Source organism: Drosophila tropicalis, unplaced genomic scaffold (genome assembly GCF_018151085.1).
Source record: "Drosophila tropicalis isolate 14030-0801.00 unplaced genomic scaffold, ASM1815108v1 contig_747, whole genome shotgun sequence".
Taxonomy (NCBI): Eukaryota; Metazoa; Arthropoda; class Insecta; order Diptera; family Drosophilidae; genus Drosophila; species Drosophila tropicalis.
The window spans coordinates 140,665-167,446 of record NW_027173233.1 but is presented as its reverse complement, the minus strand read 5'-3'; positions in this window follow the sequence as shown (position 1 = coordinate 167,446).

Sequence of the window (26,782 nt, the reverse complement as noted above, 5' to 3'; positions counted from 1 at the left end):
CATTAACATTATTCGTATCCTCTCTCTCTCTCTCTGTGAACAAAGAACTCTTATAAGTATTGAATGTCTAAGTATTACAAGAACATTGTCTTCGAACGTCCCTAGGTCATGCCAATGGGTTGCAACTGCTTCATTGGGTACCCGTGTAGTAAGACCTGAATTCCACGGATTCAAGTTTTTTTTTTTTTTTTTTTTTGGTTAAGTACTCGCGATAATCATTGGCAGGACCGAGAGGCTCGAATGTATAGACACCATTAAATTTGAAGGGGCTTTTAAACGCTTGCACCCATCCTGATTATTTTACGGCTGCACTGCACAAAACCACGTGTTCTTTTTCGGAATGAGTCCGGTCAAAAATGGACCGAAAGGTCCTTCGCTTCCTTCGCTCAACGTTTCTTTAATTCATTGAGACTGAGTCCTCTTTCCTCAGTTGAAAAATCGGACTTGGCGGTCTACCACTCAGGGGTAATCTGCTACGTACTTGTGGTGCCAGTCCCTAGTAGGAACAGGAGAATAAGCTACACGTCAAACAAGTATAAATATATTTACCCTATGTAGAGCGACACCACAGCCACACAAATTTTGGAATAAATTTATTCCGATTGGAGCGGCGATAGCCAAAACGCCACAAAAAAAAACGATGTTATTGGACGCGGAATTAATTTCTGCGACAAATCACAGGCGCTCCGCGGATATTCTCTCCAATGCACTACCAGAAACTACACCAGAACCAAGTTGGGTGTTTTGTTGGGCAATCCTATGAAGGATGCAATTAAAAGGGTTATATTTTTTTCTTGCACGATACACGCGGTGGGTGCAGCAAAGATCGCCGTGAAGTTGGCAGCGAGGAGTGTAGCACCTCCGTCTCCTTTGGGAGTTGAGTTAAGAAAGAACGAGGCCACGCGTATTTTAATCTTTTAATTTTCCTTTCGCCAATATTCTTTAATCTAAGGATGAGCTTTAAGCCGATATCTCACCGATCGATACGTGACGACTTACGTGAATACGTAAGGTCATAAATTATCGATAACACTATGTACTGATTCGGATACTAAAAACAAGCTAAATGGGTTGTCTCCACGATTACCCATTTTCGGTTGCGTTTTCAAATTTTGAACGACAAGCGCATGTTACAGAGTTTAAAGTTTTGAGCTTGGGGCACATTTGATGCCAAATGAAGAACTATATCTGATGATAATCCAAGCCCAAAAGATTGACAAGTTCCTTCACCAATATAGAGGCAGAAATCATATAAAAGACCAGATACTCCAGCTCTTGAAAACATTTTAAAGTCCCACTTTTGTGGTTTTTTAGGAAGATATTGTTTCAAGCTATCTTGACCTTTAAATGAAATCATTTGTTCGTCAATGCTTTGATACTCCTTTTGCTCCAATTTGTTGCAAACTGCAGCGGTCGTACTTTATATAACTTGTCGTAGTCATCTAAACCTTTTGGGGGTTGTTTTAAGTTGTCATTCAGATGAATTTAATTTTTTCAAATCTGATTCGACTCATCGAATCGGCAACGGCTGACAGTCTAAATTCTGATGACCAAGCCATGCGCCAAATAGGTATTTTAACCACTCCCAAATATAGCAAAATGCCTATAAAACGTTTAATTTCAAAGACACTGCACTTGAGTTCGACTCGATTACTTTGTAAGGCATATGCGTTTGTTTCTGAGCAGATTTTATCCAAAATTTCATCATCCTCATATACAGAGAAATACGAAATTGGTTTCCTTGTTTCCCCAGATTTTTCGAATCCTTTCCAATAGCTAAATGGTTCAATTAGAGTTGAAGTATTCTTTCTCCATCTCAGAGTATCTTAATTTACTTTTTCGATGATCTGCTGCACCCTTTCAGTACTAATTTTGTGCTTACTACATTCCAATTGACCTATATTCAACAGTGTGCATTCGAGACTTTCACCTTTGGTAATAGCATCTTGTAAAGATTCTTCAATAAAATCTTCCAAAGTCTTTTGAGTTTCGGTATCCTCTTCTTTTTCTTCATTATTTTCGTCATCGTCAGAATCATCCCAATTAAATTGGCAAATTTTATCAATTTAAAACAACATTTTAAAATTTTGTATACCATTCGGGACCAATGTTGCCTATAGTCTTTTGAGTTTCGGTATCCTCTTAATTTTCTTCATTATTTTCGTCATCGTCAGAATCATCCCAATTAAATTGGCAAATTTTTTCAATTTAAAACATTTTCAAATTTTGTATACCATTCGGGACCAATGTTGCCTGTAGGCAACATTGTCTTTGGAAAATTCCAAAGACAAAACTCAACACTTTAGATAACCAAATTAATTCGTAGACTGTAAACTTACCTGTTTTGTACATAATAGTTCACTTTTGAAGTATTTATATTTAATTTATAATTTAATAATTTAATTTAATTTAATTTATATGATGATAGAACTTGGTAGTTCTTGAAATAGCTATATAGACAACCTGCTCAACTTTTTGTGTGTTACCTTTGAAATAATCTTCTTTTGTAAGATTGACCTCGAGCCGGTTTAAATTCAATTTAAATTTCAATAGGTCGCACGCCGTTATTTTGGAATTTTATTCCAAAAAAAAAAAAAACCTTTTTATATATGGTACAATATACCGTGTATAAAAAGAAACAGGTCTTGAATTTAGTTTGTTAAGGGCGAAGCTCTTACACTAATATTTCATAGCGCCTAAGGGTAATGCACAAAAGGTGGTCTTCGGTATTGTAGGCTTCGCCAGCTTTTTTCGCTTCATTTAGTTGGCAATGTAATTACCAACTAGTTTTAGCGTTGAAGACATGGTATGGCTATTGCAATTCTGGAGTTCTTTAGCAAAGTCTGCTGATGATAGAACTTAATAGTTCTTGAAATAGCTATACAAACAACCTGCTCACCTTTTTGTGTGTTACCTTTGAAATAATCTTCTTTTGTAAGATTGACCTCGAGCCGGTTTAAATTCAATTTAAATTTCAATAGGTCGCAATCTCTAACCAGATAACACTAACGGAAGGCACGCCGTTATTTTGGAATTTTATTCCAAAAAAAAAAACCCTTTTTCTATATGGTACAATATAAAGAAACAGGTCTTGAATTTAGTTTGTTAAGGGCGAAGCTTCTACACTAATATTTCATAGCGCCTAAGGGTAATGCACAAAAGGTGGCCTTCGGTATTGTAGGCTTCGACAGCTTTTTTCGCTTCATTTAGTTGGCAATGTAATTCCCAACTAGTTTTAGCGTTGAAGACATGGTATGGCTATTGCAATTCTGGAGTTCTTTAGCAAAGTCTGCTGATGATAGAACTTGGTAGTTCTTGAAATAGCTATACAGACAACCTGCTCACCTTTTTGTGTGTTAACTTTGAAAAAATCTTCTTTTGACCTCGAGCCGGTTTAAATTCAATTTAAATTTCAATAGGTCGCAATCTCTAACCAGATAACACTAACGGAAGGCACGCCGTTATTTTGGAATTTTATTCCAAAAAAAAAACCCTTTTTCTATATGGTACAATATACCGTGTATAAAAAGAAACAGGTCTTGAATTTAGTTTGTTAAGGGCGAAGCTCTTACACTAATATTTCATAGCGCCTAAGGGAAATGCACAAAAGGTGGTCTTCGGTATTGTAGGCTTCGCCAGCTTTTTCGCTTCATTTAGTTGGCAATGTAATTCCCAACTAGTTTTAGCGTTGAAGACATGGTATGGCTATTGCAATTCTGGAGTTCTTTAGCAAAGTCTGCTGATGATAGAACTTGGTAGTTCTTGAAATAGCTATACAGACAACCTGCTCACCTTTTTGTGTGTTACCTTTGAAATAATCTTCTTTTGTAAGATTGACCTCGAGCCGGTTTAAATTCAATTTAAATTTCAATAGGTCGCAATCTCTAACCAGATAACACTAACGGAAGGCACGCCGTTATTTTGGAATTTTATTCCAAAAAAAAAAAACCCTTTTTCTATATGGTACAATATACCGTGTTTAAAAAGAAACAGGTCTTGAATTTAGTTTGTTAAGGGCGAAGCTCTTACACTAATATTTCATAGCGCCTAAGGGTAATGCACAAAAGGTGGTCTTCGGTATTGTAGGCTTCGCCAGCTTTTTTTTGCTTCATTTAGTTGGCAATGTAATTCCCAACTAGTTTTAGCGTTGAAGACATGGTATGGCTATTGCAATTCTGGAGTTCTTTAGCAAAGTCTGCTGATGATAGAACTTGGTAGTTCTTGAAATAGCTATACAGACAACCTGCTCACCTTTTTGTGTGTTACCTTTGAAATAATCTTCTTTTGTAAGATTGACCTCGAGCCGGTTTAAATTCAATTTATATTTAATATTATACGCGCAATTTAATTCACTAACCAGAGGGCCGGGGCTAACTTCAACCGCGTCAAAGTTTGTTTACCCTTGCAAGTTTTTTGGTAACTCTTTTCTTACCTATTAGCCATCAATGTGAAAGAACGTTTTATCTAAAAAGGCTTATGTTTGCGAAAGAATGGCCTACAATCATAGGAAATAACTAAAATATTGATCATAGTCACTGTTTTCCACCGATCGTTCCTATGGGAGCTATATGATATAGTATCATTAACAGATATATTAAATTAAGAAATGTTTAATTTGAAAGCAATCGCGTTAAAAGTAACGAAGTTTTTACATAAGTGACTGTTTTCAACCGATCGTTCCTATGGGAGCTATATGGTATAGTCGCCCGATCTTGATCAAATTTGGCACAGTCACTAACGAAGTTATTTACAAAAGTGACTGTTTTTGACCGATCGTTCCTATGGGAGCTATATGATATAGTCATCCGATCTTGATCAAATTTGGCACAGTAGTTTATAGGCGTAATAAACTCTCTAATAACCACGATAAAACCACAAAAATTAACGAAGTTATTGAGAAAAGTCATTGTTCGTGACTTTGGGGTTTGTATGGGAGCTATATGATATAGTGGTCCGATCCGGCTGAATCCGCGATATACAACCCCTGCAGTATATACAAGCCTACGTGCAGGAGTTTGCGTTGATCCAGACGGACGGACGGACATAGCTATTTGAACTCGTCTCGTCGTGCTGATCAAGAATATATATACTTTTTTATGGTCGGAGATGCTTCGTTCTATGCGTTGCACACTTCTGACCAAAATTAATATACCCTTTTTATAAAAAAGCACTTTTTCTTCGAACTCAGCACCATGTGTGCACTTTACAACAACGAAGAACACATTATTTCAATCGAAGTTTGTAAAATGCAGATCTACTCAGATGATCAGCTGATTAGATGAAAAAAAAAAACATAACGGGAAAAAAAGCTTCGCAACATGATTTTTGGAACATAAAATCAATGTTGCCTATAGGCAACAGTGGACCTGAAAGTGTTAAGTGTAACGGTATAGGCCATATATCAAAGGATTGTCCTGAAAGGAAGCAGCAAGTAAATATAGTAAGGAAGTCCGATGAAGACAGCCGAATAAAGGAATTTTCGATTGATGGCAAAAAGTTATTTGTTTGGTGGATACCGGCGCAGACGTTACTGAGATGCAAAACGTCGATAAATTGTCCGGTTGTTTGGTCTTGGAAATATTGTTACAGAGGTTATAGGCGAGGTTACTACACAGTCAAGGTAGATGGATTGAGTACAGAACACAAAATACTGATCGTCCCTAACTCCAAATTAGAAGCTGATGTACTTATTGGATACGACTTCGTCAAAAAGTTTACGGTGATGTTGGATCCCAACGGATGTACAATTAGCCTCCACGCTGATAAGAAGCAATTGAACATTTTATATGTGGTAAGCTTTATAAATAAAATTGATGTAGAACCAAAATATGCTGAACGTTTTATCTTAAAAGTCTTATGCTTGCGAAAGAATGGCCTACAATCGTAGGAAATAACGAAGATATTGATCATAGTCACTGTTTTCCACCGATCAATCCTATGGGAGCTATATGATATAGTCACCCGATCTTTATCAAATTTGGCACAATCATTAACAGATATATTAAACTAACAACTGTTTAATTTGAAAGCAATCGCGTTAAAAGTAGCGAAGTTATTTACAAAAGTCACTGTTTTCGACCGATCGTTCCTATGGGAGCTATATGATATAGTCGCCCGATCTTAATCAAATATGGCACAGTCATTAACATATATATTAAACTAACAAATGTTGAATTTGAAACCAATCGCGTTAAAAGTAACGAAGTTATTTACAAAAGTCACTGTTTGCGACCGATCGTTCCTATGGGGGCTATATGATATAGTCATCCGATCTTGATCAAATTTGGCACAGTAGTTAACAGGCGTAATAAACTCTCTAATATTAGTAGTTTCTAATAGTTTCACGATAATAGCACAGAAATTAACGAAGTTATTGAGAAAAATCACTGTTCGTGACTTTGGGGTTTGTATGGGAGCTATATGATATAGTGGCCCGATCCGGCTGAGTCCGAGATATACAACCCCTGCAGTATATACAAGCCTAAGTGCAAAACTTCAGCTCTGTAGCTCTTACGGTCTATGAGGAATTTGCGTTGATCCAGACGGACGGACGGACGGACGGACGGACGGACGGACATGGCTAGTTGAACTCGTCTCGTCGTGCTGATCAAGAATATATATACTTTGTATGGTCGGAGATGCTTCGTTCTATGCGTTGCACACTTCTGACCAAAATTAATATACCCGTAATACAACCATTATGAATCTTGCAAATACAGCTGGTGAATTAGAAATACCGAAAGGAACATACAGGAATCCATATTGTCCACTCTGAGTAACAAAAGAAATGTATTTCTGAGAGCTTTCTACTACCGGTACATGGAAAAATCCGTTTAAGTCTAAAGTTGAAAACATATTGGCACCTTGCAACTTTTCTAAAACGCTGTCCATATGAGCCATGGGAAAGTTATCACAAAGAATCTTCCTGTAGTCACAGCATTAGCGCTTTTGATCAATCTTCTTTGAGACTAGAGACTTTGAGACTACTGGTTTTAATTATTTTCTCTGCTAGCCATTGTTGTATTTCTTTACCAACGATTTCCTGATCACAAATGGCTAAACGTCTCTGGTGCTGATACACAGGTTTTTCGTTGCTCAATAAAATTTTCATGCTTACTGGGGCGTTTGCGTTTCTTTTTGGCTGGTAGTTTCGAATTAATTTCTCTACTTCCCCTTTTATCAAATGGTTCAAGTGCGAAAGATTCATGTCTAGACTCTTATCCCTGTCTTCAATATTTTTGAAGATATTTCCAATCTCTCCCGCCCACTGAATATCTGACTCATTTTGCTCTCTCTTTGGCATACTATGGGTGCGACAAACTTCTATATCGTTGCGCATAGCAAACTTAGTCCGCCTAATAACGGTTTCGATCCAATCATAATATAAATATTTCTTCGTTCTTTGGGCACTTTCGTCTGATATGTCATGTATCACCGCAACCATAGCACTTCCGATTCTTAGATGTATAAAGCACGAACTTTCTGATACTTTTCTATTTGAAATTTCAGTTCTTCTAGATTCCTGGCTTGAAATAGAATGACTTTATTTAATTGTGAGTCTGAAATGCCCTTTACAAAGTATTCTATCAAACTCTCATCGTCCAAATTCACTGGGTTGGCAATTTCCATTGACGCATACAAATATTCATGTAAAGTCTCCTCTCTTTTCTGAAACCGTTTCGATAATTTTCTGTGAATTCAACTGCTGATCGTTTCGAACCAAATTCTTTGCGCAATGCTGCTTTTAATATCTCCCAATTGTGTATACCATGTTGACTCCGAATAAATGATTTAGCTGCCGCAGCTAACAACTGTTTGGCGTATATAAAGGTCTGTAACTTATCCCATTGTACTGCAATAGCACTACCTGACTACCTGACCCGGAAAAATAGGATACAGTGCCCTCCACATCTTTTAGGGTGTACCAAGATCGATTTGAATGATTTGTAGGCAGTTCGCCTGTAACTGTAACTACAGATTCTACTTATTCTTCCTCGCTATCCTGTTCTTGAATATTGTAATGAGTAAGGAGTCTATTCTGTAAATCGAGTTTTCTTCCTATTGTGCTTAGGTTTAATTCGACCAACTTATTTTGCAAATCTGCGACTCGCAATGCCATAACCTCGTCAAGCTCCATATTACAATATTTTCTTTTGTTCGATACTAACAATTAATGCTAATCTTAGTTTTAGTAAATTCAATTAGGATTTTCTTGTCCCACGAAGTCGTCTGTTGTCTAGCCTCTTCTAACGTTTTGTCTCTTGCCGCGTCCAGCTTCTGCCTCTGCCCCTGCCGACGTTTTACCATGCGCTACGACCAGCTTTGCCTTTGCCAACTGGTTGCCTCTGCCTCTGCCGACGTTTTGCCTCGCGCTACGTCCAGCTTTGCCTCTGCCAACCGGTTGCCTCTACCTCTGCTGACGTTTTGCTCCCTCTACTACTACTAGAATGTTCGGCCACTACGTGTTTGTTGGATTGCTCTCTCTCAATGCCATTTCCCACATTTGGTTCTTTTATATCAGGGGTAGGCACAAAGAGAGCCAGGTCAAACTGTCAGTGTATGTGTGTGCTTTCCACTGCGAAAAATGAAATGTAAGTAAAATCTGGCTCAATCGATCAAACCAGCAAAATCGATGATCTGCTGCAAGAAAATAAATAAGAAAACAACCCCCAAATTCATGTGCATTAATCCAACAACGCGACGTAGATGCGCTCGAGTCGAAATGCTGCAACAGACTAATTCTGTTTTTACGCTCTCAAGTGCACTACGATCATATGCCGAAAAAAGTGCCCGCACGGGCTATGGGTGCCTACCCCTGTAGGGGCTGTTGTTTAGCCATGAATATGCATGAATAATCTTTTGAAAGACCTTATTTGTAAGGATTGCCTTGTTTATCTGGATGGCATTATTGTGTACTCCACTTCATTGGAGGAACACACTATAACTCAGAAAGGTATTTAACAAACTAAGAGATGCTAATCTTAAACTCCAACTCGATAAATGCGAATTTATGAAAAATGAAACAGCTTTCCTTGGTCATATAATAACATACTTTATATTAAGCGGTTTCTTCCGGAAATTCATACCCAACTTTGCACATATTGCAATTAGAGGTTCAGAAGACAAAGCAAAAACAACGACTTATTTTTATAAAACAAACATAAAAATAACATACAAAAAATGACCAGTGCTTACGCAAGGGATATAATCATAAGATATCTTTGCAGGAAGGACACTGTACTATATTTTCAAGATTTTCCCATATTCCAACAAGCTTTTATTGAAATAATACAATCGAACGCAAATACAAAAACCTCGAAATCTAGCATTAAGTTAGACGACCTTACACGATTGCACAATTTAAAGAAATAATACTAAAACAACATAAAGAACTATTACATCCAGAAATCGAAAAAACGAATAATTTGTTTAAAGAAAAATATTATTTTCCCGATTTTCAAAACCTAATTCTAAACATTATTAATGAATGCTCAGGATGCAATCAGCAAACACAGAAAATAGAAATACAAATCTAACTTTTGAAATAACACCAGAAACTTTTAATATCAGAGAAAAATACGACATGGACTTTTACATGATCGACAATTTATTTTAAGTATCGATTGTTAGTATTAAGCCCGTCTATGGGAAATATCGGTATGCCGTCTAAGGCCACACTGGAAATTGTCTCTTTCTTCTTCCGGCGACACTAAGCGAAGGCAGACGCACTAGCTGCGATGAAAAATATAAATCGATTGCCATCCTGACATTAAATATCGCTTGGGTTGAATAATTAGCGTTTTTACATCTCAGAAGTGGGATTGCTACTTGGAAATATACATATTTCTGTCCACGCCCTGACTAGCTCCATCATGGGAATTACCAAAGAGAGCTCTGCGCGCAAGCGGAAATGAGGTGCTGCCGTCAGCCACAGACCGGCAAATTCGCCGAATGCACCGCCACTCGAGACAGCGAAGAATCAGCGCTGTCGAAGCCTGCCGCAAAACCTGGTGGAACTACATCGGTTGGGACGCAGGCCACACGCTTTTCGTCTAAGCTGGCCGCTTCCACGTCCGCCGCTGCCGTTGACCCCGTTGCCGTGCAGCTTCCGCCTCCTCCAGTCTGGACGAGCAACTGACGACACTACGAAAACAGCTTGAGCTGCTACAACTGCGGCAGCAGGTCCCCAAATTGAGTCCCGAGCACCGAGACAGATCAGTGACCTGAGCGTTATCGAGAGCATGTTTGCTCGATTCTAAGCTGATACGGCATATGACGTGGAAAAATGGTTGAACGACCTGGAGGATGCGTTCGAAATCCTGCAGCTAAACGACATGGTTGCATGACGTCGCTTGCTGGAGGGTGCGGCGGAGGTGTTGCTGCGCACGGTGTCTGTGCACAACTACGGGAAGCTCAAATAAATTCTTCTCCGAGAGTTTGGACGCTCGCGCAGTACTGAAGAGGTGTACCACGCTCTGCGTAGCCGGCGCATTAGCGAAGGATGTTTGAGACTTGCAATCGAGATGCAAGAGATTGCAATGAGTGCCCCGATTCCGGAGAACGAGCTTGTCGACCTGATCATCGACGGACTGCGGGACAGCTCTAATATGTTGTACTCAGCTCATACGGTGGCTGAGCTGAAGACCCTCCTGGAACGCTACGAGCTCTCCAGTGTACAAAGCGCCAGTATAAAGGTGCAGCCAACACCAACCGCCTTGTTGCCTGGGAACAAGTCTGCAGGACCTGCCACGAGTGAGACCAGATGCTTCAACTGCTCGGGATGTGGGCATTATAAACACCAATGCCCGAGACCACCGAATTCCTGTTTTAAGTGTTTAAGTTTTAAGTGTGTCTCGGATGGGAACTGCCGCCTTCACCACTGTCGCCGCCGCTGAAGTCCCCTCCAACTGCCGTCTTAGCCCCGGTAGATTGAACTGCCGTGGTTTAGGAAATAGTCAACTTCTGTCATTGTTCACCTCCTCAGTATCGAGACAACACATACGTTTGAAGTTTTCCGAATAAAGCTGTGTATCCACACTCAAATTTGTATGACAAACGTGTTACGTTTGAAGCAAATTTTGAACGTGGATAGTGTTGTGTGAAGTAATTTTTGTGTTTGAAGTGCGCGTTTGACGAAAATAGAACCGGTTTTTTTCTTTGACATGTGTGACGAAACTTTCAAGAATATATACACTTTATAGGGTCGGAGAAGCTTCCTTTTGCCTGTTACATACATTTTGGCGACTTTAATATACAATTTCACCCTATGGGTGAAAAGAAGAACACACACACACAAAAATATAAATAAACAATTGAAAAAAAAGGCACGTGCTGTTGACTAGCACCGAACCGTCTCATCCAGAGGACTTGGATTTCCTGTACCTACCGTACAAAGGGACGCACCCCTCCTCGAAGAGGTATTAGAGGTGTGTCCAAACGAGGGACCACGCCCACTCACGAAAGAAGACCCCAAAAGGAAGTCGAGAGGAGGGAAATACGCCAGGCTAAGGCGTTAGAGAAAGCTCCTCCAGGACCTTCTCCACACAGGACTTGACGACAAGAACCGACAGCACTAGACAGAGTGCCTAATGAAACACTCGTCCCAACTTCGCCGAATTCCCTTGCCTTAATTATAATTGAAATTCTATATTACTTGACTTAAAGACAAGGACCGACAGCACTACACAGAGTGCCGAATGAACAACTCAGCCCAACTTCGCCAAATTGTCTTGCCTTAATTATAATTGAAATTCTATAATATTAATATTAAAACCTATATTAAGCATAAACATACAACCGCCTAAAGTGGAAAAACAGAATTCTACCCACCTGGATACATAAACTATTCGAACAACCCATTAATCTCTCAAGGAATTAAAAAAAAAAAAAAAAAAAAGAGTATACATTTTTCAACAAAATATGATTAATTGGGATAACATAATAAAAGAAGCTAGAATTTATGCGCAAGAATTAAATAAATCTTGTAAGTGCCTCTCGCAGAATAGGGAAACATCCCAAAGTATAGTAGAAAAACACTCGAAGATAATAATAGAGGGCCTAGAAAATATTAATAGAACACTATAGTAAGCTAACTGCCGGGCGTAAAACAACCGCAAATGCATTCTATAGTGACTACAAACAAAAGGCAAACTCCGTATTAAAAAGATATAAAATTGAATATAAACAAACAACTGATTTGGAAATTTCAATATCACTGGGAGACAAAACCCAGTTAACGGCTGAAGAAGAGATAGATCAAGAAGAACCATCAGTGAGTTTAGATCAAACAAAAATACCTCTTAATAAACCAGCCATTTCAACAAGAAACATAAAAATGACTCAAATAGTCACTGATTTTTTAAAGATGGATGCATCCTTAAAATGTGTTCGATTTCCCTATCTAAGCCTTTAGCTCGGTTATTCTTTGTATCGAGTGAGACTTGTAGCTTTCCTTATATTTGGAAGCAGTCTTTTATTATTCCGCTTTTTAAAAAAGGTAGCATCGGATGTTTCTAACTACCGTGGCATTGCCAAACTTTCGGCAATACCTAAACTGTTTGAGAAAATTATTACGTCTTCCCTTCATCTATCCAGATCCACTATTTCTCCTTGTCAGCATGGCTTCATGAAAGGTCGTTCGTCGCTTACCAACCCTTTAGAATTGACTACCCTTGTACACCATGGCTTCCGTAAAAAGTGTCTAACTGATGTTATTTATACTGACTTCAGTAAGGCTTTTGATACGGTTGATCATTCTATGCTTCTCGCGAAACTTAACATCATGGGTTTTTCACCAAAACTATTGGCTTGGTTAAAGTCGTATCTTATTGGTGTCTTTTCGTTCCTCGATATCGAAAACTGTTCAAGTTACGTCAGGTGTACACCAAGGCAGTCATCAGGGCCCCTTAAACTATTATTTACATTGTTTTTAAATGATTTGCCTTTGGCCTTGGCTCATTCACGCGTGCTCATGTTTGCGGATGACGTCAAGATTTGTTATTCCTAAATTGATCCTTCTTTCCAACAGTACTTGCAATCAGATCTCGATGCGTTCTGTGATTGGTGCCACGTTAATAAATTAAACCTTAATGCCTCTAAGTTCTGTTAGGTTGTGTACCATCATTCAAAGACTTAGGCGTTATGTTTGACTAAACTTTCATTTAATGTTCATATTTCTTCAATTATCAACAGAGCAAGCAGCCTTCTCGGCTTCATTAAACGTTGGGCCAAAGAATTTGATGATCCCTATGTAACAAAGGTTTTATACACTTCGTTAGTTCGCCCTACTCTAGAATATTGCTCGCCAGTGTGGAACCCTCAATATGATGTTCACCAGCGTAGTATTGAATCGGTACAGAAGCAATAAATTGGCACCTGGGTCTTCGCCTACCTTCTTTTTCTGACTTCTTCTTATTAATCTTCCTTCACTTTACAACCGTAGTCGTTTTTGGCATTCTCTTTCTCCATCTGACTACTATCTTCACGAACCTTTTCGTGTTCTTTGCCAATCTTTTAAAATCCTCTCTCACCTTATCTCTCCTCATCTTTCTGTCACTTCTCTTCGCGCTATACTTTTTAATCATCTACAGCGAAAAAAATGAAAATATTCTGGAACTGGATTGGCTGCAACTCATCCCTGACCACATTGGCTGTGAATCGGGGCACCTTGTGCAAATAAAACACCTCCACCGGGTCGGGGATGTTTAGTTGTGTATAAAGCTGAGCTACCTTCTTCATTTAATTACTATCTGTCTTTAGCATAATAAATAAATAAATAAACCTTATCCCACAGATTGATGGCAGAAGAGAAAATTTTCAGACCTTCATGGACGCATTGAATTTGATAAATTCACTAATAAAAACAAAACTAAAAGGTCAGACAAGAAATTTGATAACATCTGAACAGACAATAGAAGAGATTACTAACAGTATTGCGAGAAATGTAAAAACGGAATCGGTAGCGTCAATAACGGCAAAAATTAAAAACCTACCCCAGAGAAACAAAACAGCAAGTCAGTATGCCCAAGAGATTGAAAAGCTTACTCTGGAAGGTGCCTTTATACACGACGGCACATCTGTCGAACTAGCTAAAAAGTATACACTTTTAGTCGCTACAGAGGCAGTAACAAAGAACTGCATAAACAATCAAGTACGGGACATACTAAAAGCAGCTATTTTCCGTGACATGAACGAACTAACAACAAAATTGGTAGACAGTAGTACAGCAAAACAGGACAGAACTCTGTCATGCACTACCGTGAATACAATAGAAATGGACAAAATCAATACCGAGGTAGAGGTAATTACCAAAATAACGGTTATAGGAATAATAATAATACAGGTGGATATCGTGGTAACTCACGGTACAACAACCGAGGAAGAAATAATTCCAACCAAAACAGCTCGAACCGAGGTAATTCCAACCGAGGTAGTTCTAACAACGGAAATGGTAGTGTACGACTTACCCAAAGTAATTACGAAAACCAAAGTTAAAAACGAAAATACATACAACACATATACCTTCTTATTAGATACAGGTGCAGACGTATCAATAATAAAATAAAAAACAGATACTTTTACCATGTAATGACCGGGTTCCACTGAAATTAACTAAAAGATAAATCGCGAAGCATTACGTCTTTTTATTTATTTATTTATTTATTTATTTATTTACGTCAACTAACACAGCAGTCGACGAAAAAGCTTAGGCTAAAGACAGATAGTAATTAAATGAAGAAGGTAGCTTAGCTTTATACACAACTAAACATCCCCGAACCGGTGGAGGTGTTTTATTTGCACAAGGTGCCAGCTATGCCCCGATTCACAGCCAATGTGGCCAGGGATGAGTTGCAGCCAATCCAAGTCCAGAATATTTTCATTGGTTTCGCTGTAGATGATTAAAAAGTATAGTGCGAAGAGAAGTGACAGAAAGATGAGGAGGGATAAGGTGAGAAAGGTTGTTAAAAGATTGGCAAAGAACACGAAGAGGTTCGTGAAGAGAGTAGTTAGTCAGACATCTACTAAGGTGAATAGGAAAAAGTTTCTGGTCCGACGTGAGGGAACACAAAAATGCAGCGTATCTAGTAAATTGGTAGAAATGACTTCGCTGTTGACTAGTTTATGGAGAAAGAGAATGCCAAAAACAAGCCTACGGTTATAAAGTGAAGGAAGATTAATAAGAAGTCTGTCAGAATAAGAAGGTGACTGAAACGACTGAAAGTCATAAAAGAACACTTAGAGGCATTAAGGTGTAATTTATTTATGGGCACCAATCACAGAACGCATTGAGATCTGATTGCAAGTACTGTTGGAAAGAAGGATCATTATAGGAATAACAAATCTTGACGTCATCCGCAAACATGAGCACGCGTGAATGAGCCAAGGCCAAAGGCAAATCATTTATAAACAATGTAAATAATAGTGTGGCCACGGCCACCAGTAAGACGGCAGATCTCGGCACCCATGGGGACATGTTGGTGAGAGACCAGGACTGGCGCGGCAAATATAAATTTCTAAAGCGTAAGGTTAATTTCTTAGGATACATCATAGAAAATTGAACTATCAAACCGTCAAAAGAGAAGACAACTGCCGTGGAGAATTTTCCATTTCCTCGGGTTGTGAAAGGAGTCGAACGTTATTTGGGTCTTCATATTTTTGTAGGTTTATGAAAGATTTCGCTACGATAGCTAGGCCATTGACAAATTTGTTGAGAGCTGACGTACCTTTTAAAATAGGCGTAGAAGAGATAGCTTCTTTTTAACAGTAAAAAGCGGGATTAAGTAATCCACCGGTTTTGCGTCTTTTTAATCCTAGAAGTGTGACAGAAGTTCATGGTGACGCGAGTATGTATGGCGATTTTACTTCAAAACGATTCGGAGGATCAACATTACCATCCAGTAGAGTACATGAGCAGACGAACTACCCCGGCTGAGGAAAAATATCACTCATACGAGTTAGAGGTACTGGCTATAATTCAAGCATTGAAGAAGTGGAGAATATACGTGATGGGCATAAAGATAAAGATAGTAACCGATTGTAATGCTTTTGCGATGACGATAAAGAAACGTGACGTTCCGCTAAGGGTGGCCCAGTGGGCTATACTCTTGCAAGATTTTAAAGATGAAACGTGTCGACGCATTAAGTAGGGTATATTGCTTAGAAAAGGGAGCGCACGCCGACTATTACGTGCAGTATGGAATATTGCATAAAGATCCCGTTAAGGAGCTTATTGTAATACCTGCTAGCATGCATCAAGAGATAATATTGGTTGCTCATCGACAAGGGCACTTGGGAGTCTGTTGAGCAAAGTAGAGGTAGTGGTGAGGTCGTGTATGGAATGTAGCGAGTCTGTAGGAGCGAGTCGAAACAGGGTCGAAGGGAAGCTTTCTTGAATGCTATTGATGAAGGAGATAAGCCTTTGGTAACTTTTCAAGTGGGCCATGAAGGGCTGATGAAGTTAACTAAGAAATGATATAAACACATATTGGTAGTAGTCGATGCTTTTCAAAATACGTATCGTTATATCCGACGAAAAGTACAGGTTCAGAAGAGGTTGTTGAGAGATTGCAGAAACAGTCTGAGTGGTTCGGAAATTCAAAGAGGATCGTTAGTGATCGAGATACAACATTTAGTGATTGCGACAGGAGTTCTGAGAGGAAACGGACAAGTAGAGCGAGTTAATCGGATTGTTATAGCATTGTTGACGAAACTGTGTGCCAATGATCCCGGAGCATGGTATAAGAACGTAGGTAGGGTGCAACAGTTTGTAAACTCCTAGAAGCACGAAGATATCTCCCTTTAAGATATTAACTGGGACTGAGATGAGGACTAGCTGCGATTTAGAACTAAAGGGTATTTTGGGAGAAGAGTTATTAATCGAGTTACAAAACAATAAGTAAGAAATACGTGACGCAGCGGAAAGGAATATAAGCAAAATGCAAGAAGAGAACCGTAAAACGTTTAATAAGTATCGAAAATCTACAAGTGAATATGAGGTTGACGAGCTGGTGGCTGTCAAGCGGACGCAGTTTGGTTCTGGCCTTAAGCTTAAGGGAAAATATTTGGGACCTTATCGGGTTGCTCGGAAAATGAGGCATGGTCGCTATGCGGTTGAGAAAGTAGGAGATGGAGAAGGTCCGAAATCTACTACCACCGTGGCAGAGAATATGTAAAAATGGTGTCCATCATTCGGGGCGAATGTGGAGGTCGAATGGCCGAATGTAGGATCGCGGTATGGTAGAGCTGACTTCGAGTAAGAATCGGTATCGACGTAATGTCGATAAAACGATATACGATAGCGAGAAGTAGTCAGGCAGTCAGTCCGAAGAGAGTCAGTAGAATGGAGTGAGCCGGTAAAGTTGTGTCTCGAAGTGCGGGCAGTGCATTCAGAGTAAACTCGAAAAATAAAGAGAAATATTGTGAAGTAATTCAATACTACTTAATAGAGTAATGAGCTAGGAGCGGAGACAAACGACTGAAAGTCATTAAGGTGTAATTTATTAACTTGGCACCAATCACAGAACGCATTGAGATCTGATTGCAAGTACTGTTAGAAAGAAGGATCATTATAGGAATAACAAATCTTGACGTCATCCGCAAACATGAGCACGCGTGAATGAGCCAAGGCCAAAGGCAATTTTATAAAACAATGTAAATAATAGTGGGCCCAGATGACTGCCTTGGGGTACACCTGACGTAACTCGAACAGTTTTAGATATCGAGGAACGAAAAGACACCTTTTGGGTTCTGCCAATAAGATACGACTTTAACCAACCCAATAATTTTGGTGAAAACCCCATGATGTTAAGTTTCGCGAGAAGCAAAGAATGATCAACCGTATCAAAAGCCTTACTGAAGTCAGTATAAATAACACTTTTACGGAAGCCATGGTGTACAAGGGTAGTCAATTCTAAAAGGTTGGTAAGCGACGAACGACCTTTCATGAAACCATGCTGACAAGGAGAAATAGTGGATCTGGATAGATGAAGGGAAGACGTAATAATTTTCTCAAACAGTTTAGGTATTGCCGAAAGTTTGGCAATGCCACGGTAGTTAGAAACATCCGATTTGCTGCCCTTTTTAAAAAGCGGAATAATAAAAGACTCCTTCCAAATATCAGGAAATCTACAAGTCTCACTCGATATAAAGAATAACCGAGCTAAAGGCTTAGATAGGGAAATCGAACATATTTTAAGGATGCAACTAGGTATATCATCAGGCCCGGGAACGAAGGAAGACTTCATAGATGACAAGCTAGAGAGAATACAGTCTTCAGTAATACTGGAAAAAAACATACAATTTAAATGTGGGATTGAAAAGGGATAGGGTGTGGGATCCGAAACAGTAGTAGAATATCTCGACTGAAAAAATTTAGCAAACAGATCTGCAATATCTAAATCATTATTAGCAGACTGGTCGTTAAGTCTGAAGGTGGAAGGTAGTACATTAGAGCGTCTTTTGGAATTGACAAAGTTGTAAAATCTTTTGGGGTTCTTATAAAATTCAGCCTTACAGCGAACGAGATAATTGTTGTAGCATTGAGTATTTAAAAGACAAAATTGAGATTTGGCTATACAATAATTTGCATAGTCAAGTCGCAAACCAGTTTTTTTTAATCTTTTAAAATATCTCGATTAATGTTACGAAGATTAGAGAGCCTACGTGTGAACCAAACTGGCGAGCTGGAGACGGTAGAGACATTCACATAAGGAACGCATTTATCAAATTGAGAATTAAGAGCAGAATAGAAAAACTTTACTGCACAATCTATATCGCAGCACTCAAATAGAAACGACCAATCAAAAGAGAAAATAAGGCTGTTAAGATGATTGAAATTTGTTTTACGAAAACATCTACGACGAGAATTTGAGATGCTTTTAAATAAATTAGTAACGGAATTGTAAAAAATAGTAGCTTCAATGGTAGGATGATAAGGATCTTCAGTTTTCACTAGTGGCTGTGTTTGCGATACAGCACTAACAGTGGGATCAGAGACAAAAACAAGATCAAGGATTCTTTTAGAATAGTTAAGGAAAGAATTCAATTGATATAGTGGTCATTCAAGTAGGCTATCAAGAAAAACATGTTGAGATGAAGGAATTAAGAAAGATAGATTATCATCAACAAGCCAAGAAATATTAGGCAAGTTAAAATCACCTAAAACTATAAGAACATCACGATCTTTAAGACGACCAAAAATAGTTCGTAAAGCATCAGCATGGTGCACGTAGATCATGATATCAGAAGCTGGAGGAATATATGAACAAGAGATATATAGGCTAAAGTTAGAACATGTAACTTCGACGCAAATAAACTCAACACCTAAGGGGAGATCAATCGGCACCACACTTGAAGACAGATTCGAGTTTACAGCAATGAGTACTCCACCGCCACGACGACCAACACGATCAAGCCTATAAGAAATAATGTTATTAGAAAGAATTTCATTATCTAAAACAGAGGAGTTAAGCCAAGTTTCAGAGAAAGCTAATATGTCAGCCGAAAAGGTTTGGCTATCACAGAACAGGTTCGACAGCTTGGTAAGAAGTCCTCTTACATTTTCATAATGAATGCAAAGACTAGACGTTATTAGTTTTTTTAAGCAGAAGATAAAGTAGGAAGGTGGACAGGCAACGGACTAGAGCGCTTATTGGGCGCAAACTCGTGTACACCTAGGCCCTCTGGCCAAAAATTAGGTTCAACCATAGCTGAGAAGTACTCATTTGGTACTGTAATTTTAAAAGAGGAGATTTCTCGAGGCCTAGAAAACTTTTGAATTAAAACCTTAGCAGGGCAAATATTACCAATGTAAGCTGCCACAGATGACTCAGAAGTATCTGGAGCAAGCCTAGAGATAAATAATTGTTTGCGATGAGGCACTACAGTTAGTGGAGGCGAAGGAGCATTGGGATCCGCATGTGATTGAGAGTCGGCATGATCCTGTGATTGATCAGAGTTCCCGTGAAGGATAGATTGAGGTACACCAGGGCTTGTAATGGGTACTTCAATCTGAAAAGAAGAGCATAAAGAGGGACAAGAAGATGGTGTAGGCGAAAGTAAAATCGGAGAGGAAGTAATAGAGAGAGCTGGCGACTGCTTACGAGGCAACTCAACGGTACATTTCTTGTGCAATTTCTCAGAAGGTGGAACAAATTTGAATTGCGACAATAATTGAACGCTAGAGTCTCATTCGTTTGACAGCTGTTTGTCCAGTTTCTTTAAAGAAAGAAACCTTAAACGAAGATCCCTATACATACGGCTAAAATCAAGCTGCGGGCTGGCACAAGATGGGCAAGTCCAGCGCATTAAGCCAAGCTCAGGCTTAGGCACAGACAAACCAGAAAATTTGCATTGTCGCGGCCGTTGAGGCCAGCACATTTTAAGTGAATAAGATTATCGCAGAGCCAACAATATATTGCTCTATACTGATCATCAAAACGATCAGAATGCTTGCAATTAGGTAGACAACAAGCCATTGAAAAGTCGAAAGAAAGGCAAAAAAAAATTATATATATATAAGAATATATAGAAAAATTAAATTCACAGCACAAAGATAATTATTGATAAATAATCAATAATTACAAATAAAATAAAGAGACAGCTAGAGTGCACAGCACAACAGAGAGTGCAAGAACAGTTATAAGCCGAGCTTTGAGAGGCGGCCTTACAAAAGTGATTACGCGGGAGAGAAGCTGAGCACAAGCACAAAGCAGAGAGAACAACAAAGCCACTAGCACTGATGGTATGATGCAGAAGCAATGACGAAAGAAAAAAATAAAAAAAAAAAAATATGTAAATGCACCAAACACTAATCACGAAAAAGAAAAAACTGTTTAAACTGATTAATTTGGCGAATTATGGAAATAAAACACAAGGGAGTCAAGCGAACAACACCAGCGAAAGTGTAAACAAACTAAGCACAATTAAAAATTGAGAAAAAACAGTAAATATTAATAAAAACTCAGGAGCTATGCAAAAACAGGACCGTCACGTCAGAGAGCAGAAAGCTTTTCACTATCAATGGATCTTGTCAGTTTACTAGACTACCGTATGGTCTGAAAATAGCACCAAATTCCTTTCAAAGAATGATAATTGCTTTCTCTGGATTAAATCTTTCACAAGCATTCCTTTACATGGATGACTTAATAGTCATCTGCTGTTCTGAGAAACACATGCTCAAAAACCTAAAGGATATTTTTGACATATGCAGAAAACAACCTAAAACTGCATCCAGAAAAATGTTCATTCTTCATGCACGAAGTGACATTCTTGGGTCACAAATGTACCGACAAAGGAATATTGAAAGATGACACCAAATATGACGTCATTAAAAAATACCCAGTACCAACAGATGCTGAAAGTGCTAAAAGATTTGTAGCTTTTTGCAACTATTACAGGCGTTTTATTAAAAGCTTCGCAGAACATGCACGTCCGACAACACAACTATGTAAGAAAAACGTAGAATGCCAAAAAGGATTTGCATATCTAAAAAAGCCTTATTAGAACCCACATTTCTGCAGTTTCCATATTTTAGCAAATAATTTTGCATAACAACAGATGCTAGCAAATATGCATGTGGAGCAGCACTAACTCAAACTTATGGCGATATGCAGTTGCCAGTAGCATACGCGTCCCGTTCGTTCACTAAAGGTGAAAGTAATAAAAGTACTACTGAGCAAGAAGTAGATGCGATACACTGGCCTGTTACCCACTTTCGAACATATATACACTTCAGACCACAGACCGCTGACGTATTTATTTTGTATGATAAATCCGAGTTCAAAATTAACAAGAATGAGACTAGATCAACTAGAGGAATATGAATATACAGTAGAATATCTGAAGAGAAAAAGATAATTTTGTTGCGGATGCATTATTCCGCATTACAATACTGGGTCTAAAAAACACAAGCAAATGTCCTGAAAGTCACCACCAGACAGCAAAGTAGACAAAATAATCTCTGGCCAGATGATAAAAAATCAATACAATTAGGTACGTACCTAATGTTGCTTCTAAGCCCAAAATACATGAAGTACTCTGCAATGATGAAGTACGAAAAGTAGTAACCTTGCGCATAACACACGATTTATGTTTCCTCAAACATGGAAAGAAAGTTATAGCAAGAATTGAGATTGGAGATCTGTACACCAATGGAAATTTAGTCAGTTTTTTTCAAAGGTTTGAAAAACAAGCCGGTATACTCGAAATCAAACAACTCAAATTGGCACCTAGTGAAAAGGTCTTTTAAGTATTGCCAATAGAATTTTTGAAAGAAATAGGCAATAAAATATTGAAAACATTAAGAGTAGAGCTAACCGGTGACCACTATAGAAAAAGATAAAGATAAAGAAGCAATTTTGTCTACATACAATGATGATCCAATACAGGGTGGCCATACAGGCATCACAAAATCTTTGGCCAAAGTAAAAGATATTATTATTGGAAAAACATGACACGTCATGTAAAAGACTACATTAATAAATGTGAAATGTGAATGTGAAAAATGCCTAAAGTCAAAAACGACAAAGCACATTAAATGAGTACATTCGATCATATATATCAGTAGATAAAACTGATTGGAACATATGGTTACAATATTTTGTGTACTGTTTTAACACAACCCCATCAAAAACACACAAATACTGTCCCTATGAACTTGTATTTGGTAAACGAAATAATTTACCAATCCATTTTAATAGCATTAATAGAATAAAACCATTATATAACGTAGATGATTATGCCAAAGAAGTTAAGTTTAGATTAGAACTAGCATACAGTAGAGCTAAAATAAAGTTAGAAAAACGTAAAGAAAACCAGAAAAATTTGTATGACAATAAGTCAGAAGATTTATAAATAGATAAAGTTTTTTTAAAAAAAGAAGCTGGTCATAAGCTTGACTCAGCCTATCTAGGACCACAACAACATACAAATTAGGAACAATAAAAATAAGATACAAACAGTACATAAGGATAGGTCAAAAATTTGCGAAAATAATAAAAAAAATCAAAAGAAGCTAGCATCGGCTATGCCGAAGTTTGTATACCCTTGCAGTCCTTGGTAATAATAATTTTACATGTTCAAAATTTGTTTTCTGCAACTCAATTCATCAATATACAAAGAAAACAATTTTACTCTCATATATGTAAATTTCATAGCATACTCGATTTTTATGAAAATGTTTCTTCTAGTTCTTCTAGAGCTATATGATATAGTGGTCCGTACGCACAGACGGACGGACAGACGGACATGGCTATATCAACTCAGCTTCTCACGCTGATCAAGAATATATATACTTTATGGGGTCGGAAACGTCTCCTTCTGTGCGTTACAAACATCTGATCAATTTTATAATACCCTCTGCAGGGGTATAAAAAAGAAATATATAACATTTTTTATGGATTCAACTACTTAACTACTTATCTAATTAAAAGTATATACAAAAAAAAAAAAAAAAAAAAAGTAAATGAGAAAGAAAATTTGTCTGGCCAGACACAAATAAAACAATTTTTCTCATAAACATACATACATACATTACCATTAATCGATCATTAATTATCATTATTAGTAATAACTTAATAACTCCATAATATTACGTTATTTTCTAAAAAGGGGAGGTGTAATATATATTCATACCAAAAATCATTCAACACAAAGAGCTCAACTTATAACACTTTGTTGCAAGTATAAACAATCAAATATGTACGCAATAAAACATAGTGTGCACTTGTGGTATGTATACATTTATATATTCACATAAACATATAATATAATTCATATATAATTCACAATAATATAATTCATGTACAGAATGCCACTGCCTCATCCCGTGAGCGGGGTAAATTGACAGAACCCGTGGACCACGCGGATTGGGTCCAACAACTGCCGAACATCGAGTTTGCATTGTATAATTCCGTCCACTCCACAACATAATTTGTAAGATGTCAGTTATTTTTTAATTCCGTTAAATGTTTACACATATATCGATGTCAGTATTTTTATACCCTTGCAAAAAGGGTATATTAATTTTGGTCAGAAGTGTGCAAAGCATAGAACGAAGCATCTCCGACCTTACAAAGTATATATATTTTTGATCAGCACGACGAGACGAATTCAAATAGCCATGTCCGTCCGTCCGTCCGTCTGGATCAACTCAAACTCCTCCTTGACCGTAAGAGCTACAGAGCATGTAAGCTTGTATATACTGCAGGGGTTGTATATCTCGGATTCAGCCGGATCGGACCAGTATATCATATAGCTCCCATACAAACGCCAAAGTCACGAACAGTGACTTTTCTCAATAACTTTGTTATTTTCTGTGCTATTATCGTGAAACTTAATATTAGAGTTTATTATGCCTATAAATTTGATCAAGGTCGGGTGACTATATGATATAGCTCCGAACGATCGGTGGAAAACAGTCACATTGATCAATGTCTTAGTTATTTCCTATGCTAAGATTGTGGTCCATTCTTTCGCAAACATAAGCCTTTTTAGATAAAACGTTCTTCCACATTGATGGCTAATAGGTAAGAAAAGAGTTAGCAAAAAAGTTACAAGGGTATACAAACTTTGACGCGGTCGAAGTTAGCCCCGGCCTTCTGGTTAAGTATCGATTGTTAGTAGTAAGTCAGTATTTTAAGTATCGATTGTTAGTATTAAGCCCGTCTTTGGAAAATATCGGAATGCGGCTTTGATCAACCCTGACCCTAGCAAATGAGTATTATGTTGTTTTAAAGATTATAACTGAGTTTCTATTCTTTCCAATGCTGTCGCATCGTTTAAGAAATTGGTTTACTAATATCGCCCAATGCTTAACAATTTCTGATGTGGGAAATGTACCCACTCCTGAAGTGTATTACTGTGTTGACTTCTAGCCTTTATTCCCGGATCGAGAAGGTTATAGCAGCCAATGGAAATTTTATTGAATAAATTTATAGATATATAACAAATAAACATTGTGTAAAAATTTCGTGAAGATTCATTAAATTTTGTTCGAGATATAAGCTTTTTATTTTTACTATCACTTTGTCCTCAAATACCGTACGCACCCTGTATATGGTGAAAACTTCAAAGACCAACTACTACTACCTTATGGCTAAAGCCAATGTAGCTTTTGCCTTACTGATTTGCCATTTCGCTGATATCTGAAATTTGAGCGTTTAGTCTGTTTAAATGTTGCCCATAATGCCCAAATGTTGGAAAATACCCTTCGATTATTTCCAGACCGCTTTGTGAACAGTTCCAATGCGGCATAATTGTCAGCTGAACCTGACAATAGATGAGCTACCATGCTCCTCGCTACGCCTGCAGATTTTAAATAAGTGAAATTAAGAACAAGACTTAAATCTTCTCTTTTTCAATTAATTCCGAAAATAATTCTCCAGAAAATGTGGGTACCTGAATTTTTGGCAACACCTCAATCTTCCAATTTTCCTAATTGTTCATTTTGATTCCTAACACTGACATTCGGACATTGAATTCTAAATCACCATAGAATTTTTAAATTTTACGTCTTTTGTCAAACCTTGGTAAATTATTGATTTTATTAACATATATTATGCATGTCTCATTGCCTGTTGAATTATCTATAGTGCGTAAATCTTTGCTTACTCTATCAAAATATTCCTCGAGCAGTCGGGCTCTATTCATAAATAGCGTTTTCATTACTGGAGGTCGTATTTCCCTGCTGTCGGAGGACAGCAGAGTGGAGACTCTGTAGCTCTGTAGACTCTATGGTTTTTCTGTATATCCCTTACTTCGTTAAGAATTTTGCCAGTTAACTTAATAGCATCTAACTATTCTATCTTCTTCAACCTTTTAGGCAACTCGTATTGCTTCGCAAACAACTCTTCAGTTGTGTGTATGTATTTATGCATGTGTGACAATAAATTGTTTTTTTTAAAAACCCTTGCCCTTTGTATTATAAAATTGGTCTGATGTTTGTAACGCACTGATCTTCTTGATCAGCATGATAATCTAAGTTGATATAGCCATGTCCGTCTGTCCGTCCGTCCGTCGGAGCGTATACGTTTTACTCAGCCATCTTAAGAGCTATCGCGATGAAATTATTTATGGGAATTTTTATTACCCGGGTGAGATATAATATGAAAATTATTAGGATCGGACCACTACATCATATAGCTCTAGAAGAAACATTTTCATAAAAATTGGAGTATCCCCATAAAGTTTACTACGATGATAGTATTGGGTATAAAAACTCAGATTCCAAAATTTGAATCTGATCGGATAAATATAACACAAGGTACAGTCAATATAAATCGGTTCAATCGATGCCGGCAGCGCTGCATGCTGCCTACAACGCCATACGTCATCAACAGAGTACTCTTTAATAATAATAATTTTAATTGCATTTCGGAAAGAATATTTTCTCTTGTTTGTTTGCAAGAATGAATGAATAACCCCTCTAGAGTATGGAAAAGATCCGTTAGAATTTATTCGCATGCATTGCGTTTGCTTAGAAACAGAATTATTGGTACAGGCTTTTTCATTTAATTTGATACTTTGATTGCGAAATGACCTGAATATTGATATTCAAATAAATATATATATATACATATATATTTGTGAAACACGTGCATATTACATCATCGTTAAAAAGTACATTGACTGCACAAGGCAGTAATATACATATTTGGAATTTAAACCCAGTTATATTTCAGTTATATTTTATATTTCAGTCGCGTGGCGTCGACCAAGCAACTTTTGGCTTTCAAGCAGCCTTGGATTTTTAATTTTCTTTGGGACAATTCGTTTGATTGTTCCA